Source organism: Canis lupus, chromosome 17 (genome assembly GCF_048164855.1).
Source record: "Canis lupus baileyi chromosome 17, mCanLup2.hap1, whole genome shotgun sequence".
Taxonomy (NCBI): Eukaryota; Metazoa; Chordata; class Mammalia; order Carnivora; family Canidae; genus Canis; species Canis lupus.
Window position 1 is genome coordinate 59,814,197 of NC_132854.1, and position 24,415 is coordinate 59,838,611.

A 24,415-nucleotide genomic window follows, 5' to 3' on the forward strand; every position below is an offset into this window, starting at 1 on the left:
ATAAAATCTGAGAAAATCTGTTTTATTCTTTTGTGTGCTCAGGTTACAAATATGACTTATGTATGAAATGTTGATAGCTAGAATTCTAGGGTTTTGGCATGACAGTTCTTATTTAAAGAAAGCAGTTTTTAAAATAATGCCAACAAGAAATGGTATAATAAAACACATTGCTATTAAAATAAGTAAAAGAAAAAATAATTTTAAAAAAGAATAAAAAAATGGAAAAATAAGAAAAACCACATTGTTAATGAAAATATTAGGTCTCCCAAGAGCATGGACAGCAACAAACCAAATGTATTTCAAATATTAATTGCCTTGCCAGCTTCTCTTTCTGTATAATGTATACTAGAACTTTTCCTTGTCTACTTTAAGGTGGTCCTCTGTCCTATTCTTTTTTAGAAGTAGCTTTATTGAGATATAATTTACATACCATAAAATTTGCCCAGATATATATACAATTCAATGACTTCTACCCATTATTACACAGAAAATAAACTGTACTCAGTTTCTTTCCATCACTGCACTTATCAAAATTTGTAATTACCTATTTACTTGTTTATTTATTGTTTATGCAACAGGATCCCAATTTTGTGAGAAAAAATAATGTGTGTATTGGAAAGACAAAGACCAGAAGAAATATAGGCTTATGATAAATTTTATTTTCTTCTTTGAATTTTTTTGGTGTGTGTTTTCTAGAGTTTCTACAATGAGTTTGGGTCCTTTTTTTTTTTATCAGAAAATAGAGGTCTCTTTAAAAATAGCCCTCAGTGCGACCATATAGGTGAATCTTTGCAATGTAACGGTTAGCTAAAAAGGAGTTCCAAAAGAGAGCAAACAACATGATGTAATTATTATGGTATCAGAACAACCAAAATAAAAATATGATTTTTGTGAACAAGTATAAATGCAATAAAACTACCCCCCCAAGAAAATGAAAATGAAAACAAAAAAACTGCCACCTGAAAGTTGAACATGGGTTCAACATTCAATTAGAATGACAATTATTTCAGATGGGTGAGGCCAGTGGGATGGGACAGGAGAGTCATATAGTTAGAGAGAAGATGTTGTTAAAAACCTAAATTTGGGGTCACCCGGGTGGCTCAGTCGGTGCCCTTGGCTCAGGTCATAATCCCAGGACTCTGGGATCGAGTCCTGCATTGGGCTTCCTGTTCAGTGGGTGGGTCTGTTTCTCCCTCTCCCTCTGTCCTTCCCCTGGCTTGCATGCACTCTTTCTCTCTCTCTCTCTCTCAAATAAATAAATAAAATCTCTATAAAAAAGAGAATCTAATTTTTGTTTGTTTTGTGGCCCTTACAATATTATTAGCATAAAGACAGAAAGGGTGTGTGGGGGGTACCTGGGAGGAGGAAGAGAAAGGGAAGGGATGGCTGGCTGGATAGATAGATGATAGGTAGTCGGAGACCGTATCTCCTTATTCAAGCACCTGTCTTTTTTCTTTTTTTTTAATTTTGTTTTTATTTATTCATGAGAGAGAGAGAGAGAGAGAGAGAGGCAGAGACACACAGGCAGAGGGAGAAGCAGTCTCCATGCAGGGAGCCTGACACGGGACTCAATTCTGGGACTCCAAGATCACACCCTGGGCCAAAGGCAGGTGCTAAACCCCTGAGCCACCCAGGGATTCCCTCAAGCACCTGTCTTGCATATTACAGCACTTTGCAAGTAAATCCTGTCACTAGGAAGTGCTGGGGTCGCCAGGGCCAGAGTCGCAGGCCCAGCACCAGCAACCCAATCTCTGTGTCCTCCTTCCTCTGCGAGGAGCCAGAACAGGAGTCCGGGTGGGAGCAGGCAGGGCTGACAGTCAGCTGGGACACAGCTGTGTGGCAGGCCAGCCCATGTCTGTGCTGTTGATTGGGTGCCTGTTCTGATTGGATGGGCCCCTGTCCTGGCTGTTCAGTATTTTCAGCATTTCCTTCTGTGGGGGCAAAGCTACCCAAGCTCATTCACCGACAGGCCCATCGACCACACTGACGTGCGGCAGCATGACCACAATCAACTTGTACTTGAGCTGATGATTACAAAGAGGGGGAGAAAAAGAGATAATTGCAAGGTTCAAAGAGACAGTACCTTTTTGTGTGGTCAATTAGAACTGTATGTGGAGTGAAGAATTCGAAGCCAGAAAGAGGCTCCACATCTCATGGTGCTCCCGATGTCTGCTCGGCTCTGTTTTCATAGTATTTCCTGACGTGAGATGTGTCATCACCTCTCGTCTCGGCTACTCATTTTAGACACATACTGTAGATGAGAAAGATTTCCGAAGAGAGGAAGTAGACAGATGACAAAAGGCTCTTTAATAAGCCTTTCCAAATATAGATTCAGGCATCTGGCGTGGTCCTCAGAGAGCTCCCCACTCCACGCGCCTCACTACACAGGCAGGACAGAGGCCCTGTGGGGCTCGGAGCTCTGCTGGTAGTGGCAGGTCACCCCCAGGACCTGGTCTCCACCTCCCATCCCGGCGGGCCTTCCACTGTGCCACACCGTGTAGAGCATTTGCATGTGAAGAAATCTTCCCAGTTAGTATTTATCTCATGAGTTTTACGCTGCCTGACCTCAAAAAAGAATCTCAAATAGCTTATAACGTCATGATACCCTAAAATGCAGAAGAAAAAGATAAAGAGGTTGGAAACCACGTAGAATTGGTCTCTGTGTTGGAGCCTGAGTCTCTGGAACATATGGGTATCCTAGCATCCGAGGAAAGTGAAGGCCTGGGAGTATCTTCATATATGTGCAAAAAGTGGTGAGAGCGTGCAGACACCCAGACATGGTAAAGGGCCACTTGACCCAATACAACTGAAAAGTTGTCTGAAAGTCAAAACAAATCCTGTTCTGTATTGGAAACGTGTCCTGGGTCTGCAGACTGGAAAGAAGTCTTGTTTAGCTTCTGGAGCCTGAGTGCTGTGGCTTCTGACAGGGCGCTCCTTGCTGTGCGGGGGGCCGCTTGGAAGGTGGAACCAAGCCCCCCCCACCATAGGCCGGGGCTGGTGGAACCGTCTCTACACCTTCCTTCGCCGCCATTTAAACTCACGGGCGAACCTGGAAGAGGACAGGAAGGGAGGAAGCTCGTAGCTGGAACTCACTGGATAAAACCACGTCACGTGCTGCCAAGAGGCGGGCCTGTAACGTTGGTTGTGAAGAGTCTCATCGAAGCGCCGCCCACTGTGGGACTGGCCTTTACGGTGTTTTCTCTCCTCTCGGGAGCCAGGCTCGCAGGAAGACGGTAGGCCGCACCAGGCTGGCTTTGTCCTCAGGTGGCCCTGGTGTCTTCTGCTCTGCATCCAGGGGTCACCGTGCCTCTTCCCTGGTGAGTAACCTTAAACCATTCCAGTAAACGTCCTTGACCTGCTGTGTTGGTAGCCGGCATTAGCTTCTTGTTGAATTTTCTAGGATCATGGTTGCACCCTAACAGTGATCTTAGGGCGTTTCGTTAGGTGATATGGGCATTTCAGGCAGTTTCAGGGTAAGAGAGAGGCACGTTGTGGGTAGGGGACTTTCAAGCCACACCAAGTAGTTGCTTGGCTTCCACTTTGCAGAAGAGTGTTCTCGGTGCACGCTGCTGCAGAGCGGCCCTTGTTAATCAGAACACAGGAGTTGCCTCTACTCCCCATCTGTGTTCTTTGATGACCGAAATCAGAGCTAATAAAATCTGTTTGGACACTTTCAGAGACCTCCAAGGTTTGGATGGTGCCAGGGTGTCAATGATTTCAGAGGCTGGAGCTGAGCGGGGGTCGGGAGGTAGCCGTGGCGCGGTATCATTATCTGGGTTAACACCAGGTGGGTTAAGTCCCCCCACCTGTTGCTCACAGCCGCCCAGACTCTGGGGAAGAGTCACATCTTGGATGGTTTGGTCTCCGGGCAGCCCCCACGTCCTGCCCGGTGGTTCTTGCAGAGTGTCTGAGGTGTGCTCCCTTAAGAGGCCCCGGACTTGCAGAAATTGTGTTTGCAGCCAGAGAATTTATAATTTGCTACATATGGCCAGTCTTTTTTAGCAGCTTTCCTTCTTTCTTTTGCATTTTCCCACACCCACTCCCACTTACTGTTGGCTGCCCTCCCAGTACCTTCTCCCCACCAGGGACTTATATTAATAGGCAGATTTCTGTAGGCAGAGAGAGAGAGAGAGACAGAGAGCGAGAGCCCCCAATGGCATTATTTGCCTCTTGTTCTCTTTTAATTATTATTATTTTTTACATTACTGATCCTTTACCCTTGGAGGTTAGACATTAAATAGAAGTCAAGGACATGGTCATTGGGCCAGGAAAGGAATCAGGGACCCCTGGCTGCTGGGGAGAGGAGAGGAGACAAGACAAGGCAGCGCGGGACAGGAGAGGGTTGCCTCCTGCAGAGGCGGGAAGGCCGGGGCCGGGGTGACAGGCCGCGTGGCAGGGACGGAGTCCCACGGAGCGTGCGTGGCATGCCAGCTCAGCCAGCGGCCGCCCGCCTGGTCACGGGCCTGGCATCCGACCCCCCTAGGCTTCACTTCTCTTTACCTTCTCTGTCGAATGAAACGGAAAGCTTATTCTGATAATCAAACGAGATGATGGATATGAAAGTACTTAGTGGTGCATAAAAGGCACTTTGTAAATATTATTTTCTTTTTTCCTTTCACTTTGAGGGAATGAGGGGAGAAAAAAACCCCAAAGACATGAAAATCTCCATGTTCTATTAATAACAACTCCCATTTTTTCTTTTCCATAATATTTTCATAATGCTTCAAACCATGTGGGTAATTGTTTCAACATTTAATTTTTCCACTGAATTATTTAATTACATTTATGACAGGCACATATTTATTTTGAGTATGTCAGTGGAACCATTCATTTATTCTAATGGATTTACAACATGGCCAGAATTTTTTTTTTTTTTTTTCACCATTCACTTTGCGGTGATAGAAAGCGGTGCGGCCTGCCATCGATTGATCTTGCGTCAATCATATTTTAATCAAAATGAATTCTGGAGGGATCCCTGGGTGGCGCAGCGGTTTGGCGCCTGCCTTTGGCCCAGGGCGCGATCCTGGAGACCCGGGATCGAATCCCACATCGGGCTCCCGGTGCGTGGAGCCTGTTCCTCCCTCTGCCTGTGTCTCTGCCGCGCGCTCTCTCTCTCTCTCTGTGACTATCATAAATAAATAAAAAATTAAAAAAAACAAAACAAAACAAAAAAAAAATGAATTCTGGAAAAGTCTAGATAAGGATTCCCCCTAGAGGAAAGGTGTAAGGAGATCTTCTCCAAAAACTGTACCTAGGCCTGATAGCGCATCATCAGGATGATAGGACTCCCCCCTTCCTCCAGCGCTAGTGCTCGGGAAGCTTGCTCAGTTTACCCCTGGTGGGGGGCAGAGAAGTAGGGAGGGGAGGGCTTTCTCGAAAGGAAAGGGTCATTCTGCCCACGTGGAGACTGGTGCAGTCGTTTGGCTGCTTCCCCAAGCGTTGGCAGCCTGGCATCTGCGAAGCTGTCCGCCCCGGCGCCTCTGGCCTTCGGGGAGCTCTGGGCCCGGCAGCAGTGCTCCCGCCTGGCCGCTCCCGGCCTCTCCTGACGGTGCCTCCGGCTGGCCGCCCCGACGGGAGGCTGACTACCCGACTCCCCAGGTCGTCCTCTCGGGTTTTAAACACTCAGAATGACAGGACATAAAACACCTGCCTTTCTTCACTTTTATTTTCCTATCCGCTCAGGGCTCGGGAGTCTAGGTTGACCTCTCAGCTGTAACGGGGTTGAAAGGAGCAGCGAAAGCCTCCTAACAGTTCTTTTTGCAATCTTTCCTTTTTTTTTTTTTAAATTTTTTTTTTTTCATTTATTTATGATAGTCACACAGAGAGAGAGAGAGGCAGAGACATAGGCAGAGGGAGAAGCAGGCTCCATGCACCGGGAGCCTGACGTGGGATTCGATCCCGGGTCTCCAGGATCACGCCCTGGGCCAAAGGCAGGCGCTAAACCGCTGCGCCACCCAGGGATCCCCAATCTTTCCTTTTTAATTGTATTTATTTATTGGAGAGGGAGAGGGAAAGCATGAGTGGGGCCGGGGTGGGAGTGGGCAGAGGGCAGAGGGAGAAGCAGACTCCCTGTTGAACGGGGAGCCCAATACAGAACTCGATCCCAGGACCCTGAGATCATAACCTGAGCCAAAGGCAGATGCTTAACTGACTGAGTCACCCAGGTGACTCCTTATTAAATTTAATAATTTAAATTTATTTAATTTAAATATTAATATTAATATTTAAATTATATATTTTATCATAAAATTATAATATTTAAATAATATAATATATAATATTATAAAAATTATATTTAAAATTAATAATGAATATTAATTATTATTATTTAATAAGGCCCCTCCTTTTTAAATTAAAAAATTTTTCATTTATTTATCGATGGGGAGGGGCAGCAACTGGGGTGTGAGATTTGGTCATGAGCAACAGCTGCGAAAGGAGATGCTAAGCACGGGTAGTTGCAGGTGAAAAATACTTTCACACTTAGTGTCTTCCACCTAATGGTTTAAAGGTGGAAAAAAAATTTTCCAACTGCTGAAAGATATTACAAAATAAGGACAGGCTGATAGATCTTGTATTAAAAAAAAATCTCATTCTGGGAAAAGCTTTACCCTTCTCATTCTTAGTCACAGTTAAGACATGGCAAGTAATTTTTTTATTTTTTTATTTTATTTTTTATGTATTTTTTATTTTTTTCAAGTAACTTTTTTAATTAGTGTGTCCAGTGGAACAAATTTCTCCATGAAAAATTTACAAAAGCTCCAGAATAAACATCTGGAGAGCTGTATGGGCCTTCACTTGAGCTAATAAGGATGCAGTGCAGATGACCATGTTCACAGCTTAGAAATGGACTGTTTGCGTTAGCATGAGGTGGGCTGACCTTAAAAGTGTAATAGCCACCATTTATCTCCCTTTCTGCTGACTTTACTTCAGAAGACTTCCATGCTTGAAATTTGAGGAGGTCATTTCAATGGCATTCCCTTTTTTTTTTTTTGATAGTCATTAATGCTTTGTCACAAATACATGATTTCAAATGGCTTGTCACATTCTTTATATGTCTTATGCACAAGATGTTTCTTTTATGGGAGTATTAACGAAAATCAAGGGTAAATGTGATGCTATTTATAGAAATTTGCTTTTTTCCTCAATGACTTTTTGAGTCCTACTTCTACATGTTTTATTCACTCTCAAGTTGGGTAAGACAATGAGGAAAGAAAAAGTGGCTTCTGAGTTCTTGAAGACCAAACGTGTCACCTTGTGGAAGGGCGTTCTTCCCATTTAAGTTAGGAAGGACTTTGTCAGCAAAGGCCCAGGACACCTTCGTCTGCCCTCCGGGACCTTTCTGAGGCTCTGTTGGGAGGCTGCATCTGGAAGTAGGCCTGAGGACACTCAGTCAGCCACTCACTGGGTCTTGGTCAGACACCTGGCTTCCCTAAGCCTCCAGGGCCAACTCCTAGAGTATCAATGGTGACACCAATGAGGAGACCGCACCTAAATTGCAAAGTGGCCTTCTCAGGTCATGCATCTACTAATCTGAGAGCTTAGGGAAAGAACAACATAAGAAGCAAGCGTGCGGGCAGTTTTCATCAGGCCAAAGCTTCCAGATGTCTTCCCAGTTAGCCCGAGCTATCAAAGTGGTTAGGACTGCTAAAACAATTTACATGGGAGTTTTTTTGAAGAGCAAAAATTCAAAACAATGCCGAAGGCAGCCCAGTGAGCCTAGTGGTTCTCTCAATGAATTGTAAAACATTGTAAGCTGTCAGTGCAGACGTGTAAAACAAAGTGCTGCTTTTTTTTTTTTTTAATTATATTTGGCTCTTAAAAAGCATGATTTTCCTGGGGGAGGGTTGGGAGAGAGGGTTAAAATGTTGTTTTACTTTGTTTCAGTGGGAGAGTAGAGAAGAACTGTTGACCAAGATGCCTAAGGATGGAAGCAAAGGATGGAAGCAAAGCACAGGTAAGGACAGTAAAGGTGCAATTGCCTTGATGGAACGGGACACTCAGAAGAATGACGGCTTGGCCCGGTGGAGGGAACATACATATATTTTATTTTATTTATTTATTTTTTTCATATATTTTAATCTTTGTATGACTTTCATCTATATATAGGCTATTTCCAAAAGCGATTTGAGGTGGTTTGTTTTTATCCAGGACAGCTTGGATTAGGGTAAGACATGGATGCCCAAGAAGGGTCACAGTCTGATGCTGTTCTCTTCTGCCCTGAGACTAGATGTTGGGCTACGTGATGACTTCAGGCCTGAGGTGGTGACAGGAGTCAGGATGAGGAGGAGATGGTACCAGCTGCTGGTGCTAATGTACTCACTTGTCCCATAGAGTTGGGGTGTGTGTGTGTGTGTGTTAAGCATAAGATGGGGTGGCTGATGGTAACTGTCTCCGTACGTTCTCCTGGGGCTTTCGATGGCCATTGCTGAGAGTGGCTCACCTTTGTTCTTCCTCCCTGTGGAACATCCCTACCTCCTGTTTATCACTGTCTTGCCTGGTTAAAATGTGGGCTCCACTGAATGGGATTGGTCTTTTTTTTTTTTTTTCTTTTTTAAAGTCTAATCTGTTTTCAAATTTTTTTTTAAATTTTTATTTATTTTATGATAGTCAGAGAGAGAGAGAGAGAGAGAGAGAGAGAGGCAGAGACACAGGCAGAGGGAGAAGCAGGCTCCATGCACCGAGAGCCCGATGTGGGATTCAATCCCGGGGCTCCAGGATCACGCCCTGGGCCAAAGGCAGGCGCCAAACCGCTGCGCCACCCAGGGATCCCAATGGGATTGGTCTTAATGTTCATCTGCGTAAGATTTTACCTGTATTTGCCTCTATGTGTGTGTGTTTGGAGGCACACGCACACACGTTTGCATTTGTATCTAGTAGTTTGCTCTGTGTTCTACGCTTCTCGGAGAAGTTGCTGACCCTTTCCTAGCTTAAACTTAGCAGGGAGATAAAATGGGCCCTTGCCCTCTGTGGGTTTAGACAAGGTATGGGACCAAACAGATGTTGTTTTCTCTCCTAGAACTTGCCAGCAACCTTCTCTCATTAGGAAGTGGTGTAAAGTCAGGAGACCTTTTCTTTCCTTACATTGCCAATAAAGGGAGACAAAACGAATCTACTAACACTAATTTATCTACTCTGTTGCATTCAATAGAGATCGTTGAAGATCTTATACCATAATCCAAAGGAATAATTCTTATCATGGAAAAGTTAGGCTAAGTGGAGAGGCTTTCGGAATGCTTCACATCACCTATAGTGGTGATCACCTGCTGGCTCCAAGAAGCTGGTATGACTTTTTGGAGAAAATGGTTGTCATGTTGTATTTACGTTGTCTGTGAGACATTCAGATGAGAATGTGAGGGGATAACTAAAAGTGCAGTTTTGGAACTTAGGAGCTAGGAGAGGGCCAGAGGTGGGAAATTTGGGAGTCATTGCTCTGTGGGTAGCACTAGAAGTTGTAGACATGAAGAATCACAGAAGTGGGACGGCCTGCACTAATGTGTGGCTACCCTCTTAGTGACCTAGTGATCGATCTTGCTAGACTGATAACACATATACAAGAACCGATTGCACGATACTGCAAGTTTAAGGAACAAATTATTTTAAGATTTGTGTGGAATCAGAAAAGACCCTGAATAGCCAGGGGAATTTTAAAAAAGAAAACCATATCTGGGGGCATCACAATGCCAGATTTCAGGTTGTACTACAAAGCTGTGGTCATCAAGACAGGGTGGTACTGGCACAAAAACAGACACACAGATCAATGGAACAGAATAGAGAACCCAGAAGTGGACCCTCAACTTTATGGTCAACTAATATTCGATAAAAGAGGAAAGACTATCCATTGGAAGAAAGACAGTCCCTTCAATAGATGGTGCTGGGAAAACTGGACATCCACATGCAGAAGAATGAAACTAGACCACTCTCTTGCACCAGACACAAAGATAAACTCAAAATGGATGAAAGATCTAAATGTGAGACAAGATTCCATCAAAATCCTAGAGGAGAACACAGGCAACACCCTTTTTGACCTTGGCCACAGCAACTTCTTGCAAGATACATCCACGAAGGCAAGAGAAACAAAAGCAAAAATGAACTATTGGGACTTCATCAAGGTAAGAAGCTTTTGCACAGCAAAGGATACAGTCAACAAAACTAAAAGACAACCTACAGAATGGGAGAAGATATTTGCAAATGACGTATCAGATAAAGGGCTAGTTTCCAAGATCTATAAAGAACTTATTCAACTCAACACCAAAGAAACAAACAATCCAATCATGAAATGGGCAAAAGACATGAACAGAAATCTCACAGAGGAAGACCTAGACATGGCCAACAAGCACATGAGAAAATGCTCTGCATCACTTGCCATCAGGGAAATACAAATCAAAACCACAATGAGATCCCACCTCACACCAGTGAGAATGGAGAAAACTAACAAGGCAGGAAACCACAAATGTTGGAGAGGATGCGGAGAAAAGGGAACCCCCCTGCACTGCTGGTGGGAATGTGACCTGGTGCAGCCACTCTGGAAAACTGTGTGGAGGTTCCTCAAAGGGTTAAAAATAGACCTGCCCTACGACCTAGCAATTGCACTGCTGGGGATTTACCCCAAAGATTCAGATGCAGTGAAACGCCGGGACACCTGCACCCCGATATTTATAGCAGCAATGGCCACAATAGCCAAACTGTGGAAGGAGCCTCGGTGTCCATCGAAAGATGAATGGATAAAGAAGATGTGGTCTATGTATACAATGGAATATTCCTCAGCCATTAGAAACGACAAATACCCACCATTTGCTTCGACGTGGATGGAACTGGAGGGGATTATGCTGAGTGAAGTGAGTCAATCGGAGAAGGACAAACATTGTATGTTCTCATTCATTTGGGGAATATAAATAATAGTGAAAGGGAATATTAGGGAAGGGAGAAGAAATGTGTGGGAAATATCAGAAAGGGAGACAGAACACAAAGACTCCTAACTCTGGGAAACGAACTAAGGGTGGTGGAAGGGGAGGAGGGCGGGAGGTGGGGGTGAATGGGTGACGGGCACTGAGGGGGGCACTTGACAGGATGAGCACTGGGTGTTACTCTGTATGTTGGCAAATTGAAGACCAATAAAAAAAAAGGGCCAAATTTAGTGGGAAGTTAGGCAATCTGCTTAATTGTTGTTGAAAATGAATTTATCAGACTCTTTTAAAAAGTATTTTATTTATTTATTCATGAGAGACACACAGAGAGAGGCAGAGACCCAGGCCGAGGGAGAAGCAGGCTCCCTGCGGGGAGCCCGATGTGGGACTCGATCTCAGGACCTGGGGTCACGCCCTGAGCCCAAGGCAGACGCTCAACCGCGGAGCCACCCGGGTGCCCAGACTGTCTCTTTTGTCCAAAGATGGAGGTTAATAGAACGCAGCCTACCAAGGATTTACTAACTGTAAAGACCTCTGTTCCATGCCAACAGAGAAAAACCACAGATAAATTAGATCGGTTCTTACTTCCAAGAAGCGAGGGAGGCAGATGTGTCAGCGCCTGACTGTAATGTGAGGGTGAATGGAATAGGGGCTTTGATGGTTGAACGCTGTGGTGGGAACTTAATTTTAAAGTGGAGTTTGAGGCAAATCTCACAGCAGAAGGGGAAGGGTGAGTGGGATTCCACTAGGTAAAGAAGTGAGGGAGAGACCCTCGGAGAGATGATGTGCGTCGTGGCCAGCGAGAGGCACCATAGGCTGAAGCGGGCTACACCTGCCGGCCACCTTGTTAGCGTCTACACCTCAGGGCCTCCACGAGAGGACGAGGGGACGAGGGCCTCTTCCTAACCAGCAGTGAACTGCGCCCTCCCACTAGAACTTCCCAGTGACATTTCCAAGCAAGGAAAACGGGTACTTCACAGCTCCTCATACGCGGGAAAGGGAACGCGGGCCGAACAGTGCGCCTCCCACGGCTTTCCTACTGAAATACGGCTGGGGTCGCTTTCAGAGCACCCAGGGAATTTTAGCAAGATACAGTCTATTTAAAAGATAAAAAACATCGGGACGCCTGGGTGGCTCAGTGGTTGAGCGTCCGCCTTCGGCCCAGGGTGTGGGTCCCGGGATCGAGTCCTGCATTGGGCTCCCCGCTGGGAGCCTGCTTCTCCCTCTGCCTGTCTCTGGGTTTCTTTCATGAATGAATGAATGAATGAATGAACGAACAAATAAATAATCGATCTTTTAAAAAAAGAAAAGATAAAAAACATTGCTTTCAGTAGCTCAAAAAGAATAAAACAATAACAGACCAAAGCCTACTAATTTGGTGGGAATTTATTCTGGTGGAGATAGTGCCTGGAGTCCATACCCATTTGGTTTCCTCTTTTCTTTCTTTTTTCTTCTCTTCTTTTTTCTTTTCTTTTTTTCTTTTTTCTTTTTTTCTTTTCTTCTCTTCTCTTTCTTTTCTTTTCTTTTCTTTTCTTTTCTTTTCTTTCTTTCCTTCCTTCCTTCCTTCCTTCCTTCCTTCCTTCCTTCCTTCCTTCCTTCCTTCCTTCCCTTCTTACATTTTTATTAGATTTATTTATTTATTTGAGACAGATAGAGTGCAAGTGGGGGAAAGGGGCAGAGGGAGAGGGAGAGAGAAACTCAAGGAGACTCCATACTGAGCACTGACCCTGACTCAAGGCTCAATCCCAGGACCTTGAGATCAGACCTGAGCTGAAACCAAGAGTCAGATCCTTCACTGACTGCACCACCTAGGTGCCCCATTTGGTTTTTAAAAGGAGAAAAAGCAAAAATGAAAGAAGAGGGGACTACTTTTCTCACATTTAAGTCTTTCCCTGGCATGCACCATGTTGTCAGTGTATTTACGAAGCCTTTGTATTTGAAGGATTTTGCAGGGTGGATGTGAAGTTTAGTCTTTCCTTCATGTGTTTATTGTGTGAGACTTATTTTTAAAATATTTTCCCAATCTTCTGTATCGCATTTAGTATCACATTTAGTTTGCATCACATTTCATTTAGTACATGGACTGCACTGGGATTACACCTCAGATTCCTTTTCATGCTCTCTTCCCAAAAGTTAAGTGCTAATCCGTTTGTTAACAAAATAAAAGAAGCATCCAGGGTATGAAGTAAATTTAAGTAGACTATACTTTCCTCTCTGAAGCCTTCCTTGATGTCTCTGACAGCTTCCTCCATTTTATGACTTCTATACTGTCGTAGTTGATTTGAGCTGCTGTAACAAAAATAGCCCAGATTAGGTGGTTTATAAACAATGGAAATATATTTATCATAGTTCTGGAGTCAGAAGCCCAAGATCAGGGTGCCCAGGTCACAGACATTATATCTTCATATATGGAAGGGGTGAGCATGCTCTCTGAGGTCTCTTTCTATTAGGGCCCGAATTCCAGTCATGAGGATACCCCATGACCTATTCACCTCCCAAAGGGCCCACCTCCTAATACCATTACCTTTGATATTAGATTTTCAACATGGGGGTGGAGTTTTGGGGGGGACACACAAACAATCATATTATACCATGTACTTTGTAGTTATAACTGTTTCATATTATGATGGGTAATAAGAATTCAATTTTATTGACTGTTGTCTCCTCCTTTGGACTGTGGGTGATTAGAGGGCAAGGACTGTCTTGTTAAGTAGTTCCTGCACCCAACTTGGTGCCAGGCACATGGTATGAGCTCCATAAATGCTTTTCAAACTGAATATATGAGTATTATAGAAATTATTATATCCTAAAAATCCTCTTTGAATTCTCCGGAGCCATTTTTATATATATTGGCCAAACTGCTGGAGAAAATTTGTGAAGACAAATTATGTTCCTGAGCACATTCTACTCCTAGATAAGGCAATGCCAATACGGCTTGGAGGAGCCATAAGACAGTGGGTGTTATTAATGATCTAGGTATAACTGGGTCCTAGCTGACTTTGCACTGCAAGTCTTGTAGTGGTGGCCAGGTTTTGTTTTATTTTGTTGTTCTTGTTTGTCTTTTTAACCTCTCCAAGTGTTGTTTTTCCATCTTTAAAATCATATTATTGGACCAATCAGCATTACAAACTGCTTGGGGGTATGATCACTGAATACAAAGTGGGATTATTATATCCTGTGAGTCCAGCTTTTGTGAATTTATTTATTAATGAAGCCTAAGGTTACCCACCTCCCTCAATCTCTTTTTTAAAAAAATTATTTATTTATTCATGAGAGACACAGAGAGAGAGGCAGAGACACAGGAAGAGGGAGAATCAGGCTCCCTGCAGGGACCCCGACACGGGACTCGATCCCGGGACCCCGGGGTCACGCTCTGAGCCGAAGGGAGACTCTCAACCACTGAGCCACCCAGGTGCCTTGATATATTTGAATTTTAGTTCTGTATTTTATTTATTTTATTTTATTTTTTAGTTCTGTATTTTAACATATTAGTTATCCTGTTCATTGTCAGGTCATTGGTAGATCTGAAAAGTGTACTTCCTAATTTCCATATAAATTATTAACTGAAAATATTAATTATAACAAATTTAAGGATAGAGCTCTGTGCTACTCTGTTGGAGATTTTCTTCCAGGTTGATAACAACTGATTAATTAGCACTCTGGCTATTCTTGTTTATAACTAGCTATAAATCTGTCCTTCCCAACTAACTAGTATTCAATATATGCTCACAAATATTCAAATTCCTGTCTGACCCTAAAATATTGGAGGACTCACTAAGTTGAGATGTTTTTAATTTGTACTACCTGAAAGTCCAAAACAAATTTAAATGTGAATTTCCCCCATAGGAGCAACCAAGACTCCTGAGGGGGTCCTAGGACCCGTCTCTGCCCCCAGTATAGGTTCTACAAGGTTAAAGCTGCTTGGTCAGAAGAGACCTTAAAATTGGTATATGTAGGCCCTCAAAAAGCTCAGCTATCTGGTTCTTTCTTGTGATCTTAGAGTAAACTTGGCTTTAGGGTAAACTAAAAAGTGGACCAAAATTACCTTATTGCAGTTTGGGGGAACTTTCCCTTCTCCCGTGACACCTCTTGCTACTGGGGGTTGGTTTGGTCTTCCTGGTTTCTCCCAGCTTCTTCTCCTTTATCACTCACCAGCTGGGACACACCCTGTTCTCTGAGCTTGCTCCTTCCTATCGGGACGGTCATTCTTTGGTGACCATTGCCTGCTGCAAGGTAATGGAATGGAGGTATTTGCTTACGTGAGTGCAATGTATACACATACACACACTCATGCGTGCATGAGAGTGATAAACCAGGGGACTCTTGGTCTTCTGGTTACATAGCCTCTGAGAGCTGTCTTTCTGACTAGTGTCAGTGCTACCCTCCTTGACTCGTTTTACTGTTGTGGATGAAGAAAGAGCAGGGCATGTGACCTGTGCAGTTGCTCAGGGATGTTGCATTCAGAAGAGCCCTGCATTTGTTTGAATTCTCTGTTGTTGCCATCTTTAAATTACTAATTCTTTTTGGATGGGTTACACTGCATTTGTGATTTGCACTGGGCAACACAAATGATGTAATACGTCCTGAGAAAGAGTTAAGCATTCTGCTGTATGCTGTGCCTATGCCCTGTAGCTGGGGAATCTCTCTATATGCCAGCAATTGCTAGAAGAGTCCACTTTACACTTATTTTCTAGCTGCATATATACAATAAATTATCTTTTAAAGCTATTAATGAGTGGTCTTTAAGAAAATTGTTTCACCCAAGCATTTATCGGATGGAACTATTTATTTTACTATGCTGAGGTCTCAGTGGTCTCCAGTCCTGATTTTAGTTCATATTAATGTCTATGTGTTCTCTAATTCTAAAAAATTCCAACCAGGACAAATCTATAATTGGACGAGGAGAGATGCAGGATATATTTGAGATTCAGCATAGATTCATTCAGTACCTAATAGACGCTAACTCTGTTCTAGAGGTGGGAGATAGAGCAAAGATTATGACAGCATCCCTGATTTCATACAGACTACATTCTCGTGATGGAGACAGACAATAAGCTGATGAATGAATAAATAAACTAGTAAACACACAAATAGGTGAGATAATCTCGGTAAAGGCAGAAGGTTAAATAGGGTCATGTGGTAGAGTTATTGGAGGTGGCTTTAGTTTGATGGTCTGACAGGTCTCTCTGTTCAGAGGAGGTGACGTCTGAATTGAGACCTAAGTTATTTACTCGGTAAATTTAAAGTTTTTGGTAAGGTTTAAAATGTTAGCTGTGATTTAAGCATTGTCCACTGTTTTAGTCAATCATGAAATGTATTTAATAGATGTTCACAGAACGATGGTGGTAGTTCTTAATGAAAACATACATGCTTCCCGAAGGCATCAGGCCCGAACTCGGTGGTTGAGGTCACTGGTTTCTACTCCAGGGCATTTCCAAGTTCTACTTCACTCTCTCATCAAGTCGATTAGTCTTGTTTATGTGCCACATAATGTGTGGGACACTTTACCAGGAGTCATTTGTAGTTTTAGAGGAAGCAGAAGCTACAGAACCTACCCTTCCAATTTACTGAAGAAGACTGGGCAAAATCAAGGAAAGGTAAATAAGACTGCAAACTACAGAAACACAGACATTATCAATGACAGCTGCACATGCCCAGGAGCCAAACAGGATACTAGAGCACTGGAGCCCGATGGGAGCAATCTCCATGTGCATGGATTTTTCCTAGTTTTAAGTGAACCTCTAATTCCTCTATTTTAGAACCCCATTCTTTTCCTTTCTTGAGGTTCTTTTTGAGAAGATAGTCAGAATAGACATTTTTTACAAAGAAGATATCCAAATGGCCAACAGGTAAATGAAAAAGTGCTCGATATCACTAATTGTTAGGGAAGTGCACATCGAAAGCACAGTGAGATATCACGTCACATCTGTTAGAATGGGCATCATCAAAAAGATAAGAGGCAGTGCACTCGGGTGGCTCAGCTGGTAAAGCATCTGCCTTCAGCTCAGGTCATGACCTCAGGGTCCTGGTATCGAGCCCCACATTGGGCTCCCTGCTCAGCGAGGAGTCTGCTTCTCCCTCTCACTCTTTCTCTATGCTCTCTCTCTGTCTCAAATAAATAGATGAAATCTTAAAAAAAATGATAAGAGGCAAAAAATGCTGGCAAAGATGTGAAGAAAATGGAACCTTGTACACTGTTGGTGGGAGTGTAATTTGGTGTAGCCACTATGGAAGTTCCTCAAAAACTTAAAAAAAAGAACTACCATATGATCCAGTAATTCTACTTCTGGGTATTTATCTGAAGGAAACAAAATCACTATCTCAAGAAGATATCTGACTCATTGCAGCACTATTTAGAATAGCAAAGACATGGATGCCTAAGTATGCATCAACAGATGAGTGGATAAAGAAAATATGATATATATGTATATATAATGGAACACTGTTCAATCATACAAAAAAAAAAAAAGGAAATCCTGCCATTTGTGACAACATGGACAGACCTTGAGGGCATGATGATAAATGGAATTAGTCAGATGAGAATTTAATGGAATAAGTGGAATATAAAACAAATAAACTTACAGAAAAAGAGATCAGAGTTATGGTTTATAGAGAAAGGAGATGGGGAGAGGGGGAATTGGAGGAAGATAACTAAAAGGTATGTACTTCCAGTTATAAGATAAATAAGCACTGGAGAGGAAATGCACAACATAATGACTAAGGTTAACACTGATATGTGGCATATTTGAAAGTTGCTAACAGTAGATCTTAAAAATTCTCATCACAAGAAAAACTTCTTTTCTTCTTGTAACTATATGAGGAAAAAAATATTAACTGAAAGTATTGTAATCATTTCATAATATGTATATTAAATTATATAATACCCCTTAAACATGTCCAGAGGTGTATATCAATTATATCTTAACAAAACTAGAAAAAAAAGAAGGTCAGAAACCAGGTAATGTGTACATGTTGGAGGGTTGAGGGCATGGGGAAGCACTGGTCACTTTTTTTAAATCACTTAATTGATTATTATTCATGACCCCTGTGATTATTTAATTATATCCCAAACTGAACTCATGATTTTGCCTCAGTGCTCCTCCTCTGACTTCAACATTTATGTTCCTTCCTCTATCAAATACTATTGGTCAACTCCTATATTTTTATTTATTTTTTTTTAAATATTTTATTTATTTATTCATGAAAACACACACACACACACACACACACACACACACACACACACACACACACAGAGGCAGAGACACAGGCAGAGGGAGAAGCAGGCTCAAGGCAGGAAGCCCGACGTGGGCCTCGATCCCGGGTCTCCAGGATCATGCTGTGGGCTGAAGGCGGCACTAAATCGCTGAGCCACCTGGGCTGCCCAACTCCTATATTTTTAAAACCACTTTTACTTTTCTCTCTTTTGAACTTTCCAGTAGTCTTGTAATTAACTCTTTGTATTATATTCCATTTGTCTGACACAGCTGGAGTAGTTTCTGTTTTCTTGATTATATGATCGTTGTATCTGGTTTTTTTTCCTTCGTTCATCAATTTAAGACATTTTCTCTTGTCTCCTCCCTGTAAGTGGGAGCTTAAGCCACTTCACAGCATCCATTTATCCTCTTTTTCAAATTTGATACTCACTACTTAAAAATTTTCAATGTTTTTTATGTACCTATAAACCTCAAACCTTGTACAATCAACTGTAGAGATGATCTCTTGACTCCTCACTATGGTAGATGGGGATATTTATATTCTTAGGCTTCCTTCTAGCTATTTTATATTATCCCACCTCCCATCTTCTGACCATTGAACCTTTATTTTTATATTATTAAGGCTGTTAGCATTTACATTTTGTTCTATGGCAATATTTAAATCTTATATAGTCGATTGATTATAAAGATTTAAAGCTATTTTATTGTTATGCATGGAAATAATATGTTGCCATTTCACAACCCCAAATTTTCTTTCCTAAGATTGTATTTCCACAGTCTAAGGTTATATTTATTTTTCCTTTGTCTGACATCATAAACTCTTGACCCTTCAACAGACATTATTCCCTCTGCAGAGGTCAAAAGGATAAATGGGTTTTCTTTTCTTATAATTCATTAATGATTCAAAATTATTTGGTGGTTTGGTATTTTAGTTTTCTTTATATTTGTACTATGATTTTTTTCAAGACCATTTTTTTCCCTTGGAGTTTCTAAATGTTAATTCATTATTGGGATAGGAAACTTTTCTCCTTTTTCCAAGTATCATGCTCTTTTTGATTCTGTCCATTGCTTGAAATCTATACAGTTTTTCTTGAAGATATTTTTCATGGAATGTACTGATACCTTGCTCCAATTGGGCCTGCTGCTAGGCCAAACACAACTGTCATCCATATAATTTCTTTCTGTTACTTGGTTGAGTTCCAGCCTTTTTTTTTTTTTTTTTTTTGATTTCCAGTTTTTGTATTTTGCTTTCACCTTCCTGGAGCAAATCCTCAAGTAACTTTCTCATAAAAATTGCATACGAGGTAAATATTCTGTGTATTTCCTGTCTGAAATTGGCATGGTGATATAGCTAGGCATTGCTATTTTTTCCATTAGTTCTGTTAAATGTGTTAGGTGGTTTTTCCTCTGGGTATCTTCTAAACAGGGAAGGCTGCCCGAGGTTTGCATATGAAGGTGGAGCATGTGGACTGGTAGGCCTTACTTTAGAGTGAGTTGATATGGAGGCAGCCCTTAAACAAAGAGAGGCCTTCACATTTCAGAATGAGAAGAGTTTTCATCTGGGCTTTTATCTCCCAAACAGCCCTAATTCTTCCCAAGAAGTTGACTTAACTTCTTTAGAGAAGATTCCTCTAGTTGTTAATTGTTTTGCCTATGAGATGGAGAGAGAGAGAGAGAGAGAGAGAGAGAGACCAGAGAGAGACAGAGACGCAGAGAGAGAAAGAGAAAGCCAGAGCCATACTTTCAATGAACATCATTGTTGTCCGTGTCACAAATTACTGACAAGGTCAACGCTGGGGTCCAGCTTTCCCGTGAAGTCAGGTGTATGCGTCTTCCCTTAGATTGCAGGTTTCCTTTTGTGCCTGAAAGAACTCATGAGAAATTTCTCCACCTTAAGTGAAAGATATGTTTATGATGAAAAATGAACATTAGCCAAAGTATTTCAATAGATAGATACTTGGACTTTGTTGGATAAACGTAGTAGCAAAATTTTAGGTCTTTCCTTAGCTCCATGTTGTTAAACCTTCATGTGGAAAATAATAGTTTGGCGACTAGAGATAAAAAGGAGGAAGAAACATCTGCCTTTATTTGGTGGCCACATTACCAAATAAAGTAATAGTTTTTTTCTTGCTTGGCCAGATTCAATTCTGATACAAGCTTTGGTAAGTCTTATGAAGCATTTGCAAATTGTCGCAAAACTCCAGCCTTCCAAACTGCTGGAATTTTTTTTCCTGTAGCTTTTTTTTTTTTATGGTTTTGTGACAGAATTATAAGGAAGTAGATGTTACTCTTTGCTTTTGAAAAAAGAAATAGTTCACATGTGTGCACTTTTTAGAAACTTAGTGTGGAATATTACACTGTATGTTAACTAACTGGAGTTCAAATAAAGATTTAAAAAAGAAAAAAGAAGAAACTTAGTGTGGAGAACCTGACTGGGATACTTTGCACCTACCTAACTCTTAAGAATGTGAACTAAATTAAATGGGAGGATGCACCTGTTTTATAATAGGTACTGGAAAATGCACTTTCTATCACCAATAGTGCATATTCAAGGATGGAAACAGGAGGATAAAAGAGTTATAGTGTGTACGGTGAACAGGAGATTTTCATTCTGAATAAATAAGATCGAGCAGACCAGTTTTATCTATGTTGTTGCAGATGCATGACCTCTCAGAGACTTACAGAAGTGATCTTTAAGTTGTATGACACCATCATTTTGGTCTAAAAGAATGATCAGTGGGAGAACAATCATCTCTGATAGTAACCTGGATTTTAGGTTTCTCCTTCCCCACCAGTCCATAGCAATGTGGACATTTTGGGGAAAAAAATTAAGAGAAAGAAAGAAAGTAAAAGAAAGAAAGAAAAGCTTTCCCACATTTATTTCTTCAAGGACAGGTTTCTATCCATGTCTTTCTGCTTATTAGGACAAGGATTATGAGTGGCAGTTTCCAGATGTATTTCTAAAAAAGGATGAATGAGAAGGAGCTGTGTTTGGTTGACCCTTCCATTCCTGGGAGCAGTTGAGTTAGTGGAAGTAGAGAGGGAAGTGGATCATGGGAAGACCGACGTGGGCGTTTGCCCTTCTCATCCCTGTGTTGGCATGTGCTCGTGCTTAGGTGTTTAATGTTAGGTATGCTTAACCTGGGTTTCGGTCAGTGTGGAGTTTAGAAATAAACCTTCAACAGTGCATGTGGATAAAACATCATCCTTTAAGTGAATTTTCTTATGTATTAATTTTAAGTTTACTCTCTTTGGCATTGTAGCTGAATGGCTCTACTTAAAACATAGATCTAACCTTGTTACCTCCTGGATTATGATCCTGTTGTGGCTGGTCCCCAAGCTTCTAAGTAATAGTATATGAGCCCTTTGTGCGATGCCTTCTCTCGGCCTCCCCAGCCTCATTTCCTGCCCCTCCCTGCTTTGCACTTGACATTTTATACTCTAGTGAACCCAGCACTACATCTCCCCACGAGATTCCCTTCTCTTTGGAATGCCCTTCCTGTTTTCCTTTTCTTGGATGACTCTTCCTGAATAAACCATCATTCTCTCCAAAGAGTCTTCCCTTGAATGAGGTGGGACTGAGGGCTTCTCTAGATTCTGTGGCTGCTGTCTTACTACTGAATATATATTAGCACTTCTGCTCAGGTGTCATTTAACCTTTTAGTCTAGAAGCATCTTATAGGAGGAGACTATGCCTTATTTGTTTTTGCATGTATCAAGTGCAGTGCCAAACATACAATAGGTGCTTAGTAAGTGTTTACCAGCAACTTCTGAATATTAGACATTCATCTCAACTAATATTTCAGTTACTTCCTATTTAGTGGTAAGATTGAACTGAAAAACCACAAGAAAGTTTCACGATGATAAGTGGTAAATAGCAGTTATATCAGGAAGTGACTGATAGATTATTATTTTTCTGTCAATGGTAGGGTCACAGTATTTTTAATGAGTTTATTTTTATTTTATTATTTTTTGGGGGGGTGGAGGAAGGGCAGGGGGGAGAGAGAGAGAAAATCGTGAGCAGGCTTCACATCTGGTATGAAGCCCCAAGCGTGGCTCGATCCAGGGCTCAGTCTCACAACCCTGAGATCACCACCTGAGCTGAAATCAAGAGTCAGACACTTAACCAACTGAGCCACCCAGCGCCCCTTTTTAATAAGTTTAGATAAATCCACCACACACGTGAAGTATATGTGTACATACAGCATGTGCAGGAGGGATCACAGATACTACTTAGTCTTAAGGGCTATAAGAATTGGGAAAGGCCCTTGATGTCTTCCAGGCCAATTATCTGTGGCACAAGAATACTTTTTATAATATTTTTGATAAATAGACATGTAATTTATATCTAAACACCCCCTGTAATGGCCTGTCTTCTCTCATTAGACCATTTTTTGGACCATAAAATTTTCGGAAAGCTCTTTGTACTAACTCAAACCTACCTTTCCTATAACTTCTATCTACTGGTCCTAATTCTTCCTCTTAAAGAAGAAGAAGATACAATAAAGCCAGTCTCTCTTCTTCCTTAAATCTTGAAGATATTGGTGAGGCATCAAGTGTCCTGTAAGACCCCCTCTTGAGGTGAAATTTCCTTCCATTTGACAGTTGTTCTTCAGCTTTCCTGGGTTTGTTCCCCTCACTATGCCAGGCCCTCTACTCTGCTTTTCTTTAGTTTGTCTGGATGGGAGCCTATAGTCCAGGTTCTGCTATCAGCACAAATTTGAGCAGAACTCTGACAAATGTTAAACTGAACGCTGTACTTCGGTTCCTGAAGATTGAGGTTGTGTTACCTTCTCAGTTAACTATGCTTTGGAGCTTGTAATCAAATGAATTCTTAACACTGTCCCCCTCATATCATTGCTGAGCCTTTCTGTGATCCGGTGATGTTGCCTAGGTCTTCAGAACAACACCACACAAGAAACTTTGAAATCAAGAAACATTGACCAACTGTTGATAATGTGTGTAGACCAAACACAGGATGAGGCAGTGCCTGTGCCTGAAGACATGAAAAGTACTTTCTCAGTGTTTTCATTTTATTTACTTGTTTTTCCTGCGACAAGTCATCCAACCATTTAAAAACTAAAATTTCCAGAATTTAGTTTTTCAAACAGTATTGCTCTTTAAATCAATGCCCTTGTAAAATTATATGCTTAGTCTAATGATGCTTTCTTTTTTAAGTTATTGGGACGATACAAATTTTTTGAGTGCCTACTATGAGCTTAGTGCTCAAATACTTTTTAAAACTTCTACCTTTGAATTGTTTTTAAAGTCAGCAAATGAAAAACAGGAAAATCATTCTATATTCTATCACATTTTTTTTTTTTTTGATCCCAAGCTTCTAGTACAGTGGACTTGGTGCTATATGACCTTTAGCTATTTCCAAAAATCAAATTTGTCCAACCAGGGCAGTTAACAAATGTCTTCACACAGGCCCCAGGAACAGGTTGTCTTCTGGGATGGCCACAAAGCTTCACCAAGGCCTTACTTGTGCCTCCCTAACAACAGGACTCCTAGAAATTCTGTCAGGAGTTCCCAGCTCCTGTCAAAAAAAAATGTATTTTCTCCTCTAAGAGCAATTGCCAATTGCTCTGTGGCAAACCCAGATGAAATACTGTATTTCCCTACCCAGTTGGTAAGAGAAGGAATTAAACTAACCTGCTGTGCAGAGCAGGCCTGAAGCCATGCAACAGTCACAGCACCTGCAGCGGGTGCACTTATACGAGAACAGGTGTTACAGGCCTGTGCATTTCATAATCACTGTCCTCAACAATGGCAACCAAGGGCCCCGTCTTGGTTCAGAAAGGCAGTTCACAGCCCTTGTGGGTATGGTTTGAGCTGCCATTAAAAAGCAAAAATTTTAAAAAGCACACACTAAGTGTGCTCGTCACCACGGCTGGCAATGGTTGTTCATGGAGCTCAGATAAACAAGTATGGACCTACTTAACTGGATCTAGGATGGATTTGCTCTCAAGAATTGCAGTGACATGAGCACAACTTTTGTTTGATGAAAGATAGCCTTTGCTTTTATTGGTCAACCGTTCCATCCATCAATTACATCAGCAAATTCAGGAAGCATATGACTTCTCTTAAGACGAAAAATCACAAGGTATCCTGTAACCTACAGTTATCAGTCAGGGCAATCTGAATTTCTATAGCCTCTTTGAACTTACCAGGGTTTGCTAAAATTCTGGAGAACTGTAGAATCTCTAGTGTTTGAAAAGTGTAGTAACACACATTTTGTTTCAAATGGCAGACTGAACAAATTAGATATAATTCATTGTCCTTTAACATTGC

General features: G+C 41.8%; 1 long non-coding RNA gene across 1 annotated transcript in view; it reads left to right on the forward strand.

The window, feature by feature from the left end:
- Positions 1–2,827: 2,827 nt before the first annotated feature.
- The window catches only part of LOC140608220 (uncharacterized), a 168,094-nt gene continuing 146,506 nt past the window's right edge, over positions 2,828–24,415 (forward strand). Inside the window, exons 1-2 of the long non-coding RNA XR_012010247.1 lie at positions 2,828–3,317; positions 7,885–7,954. This is a non-coding gene — a long non-coding RNA (uncharacterized lncRNA). The remainder of the gene's footprint in view (positions 3,318–7,884; positions 7,955–24,415) is intronic.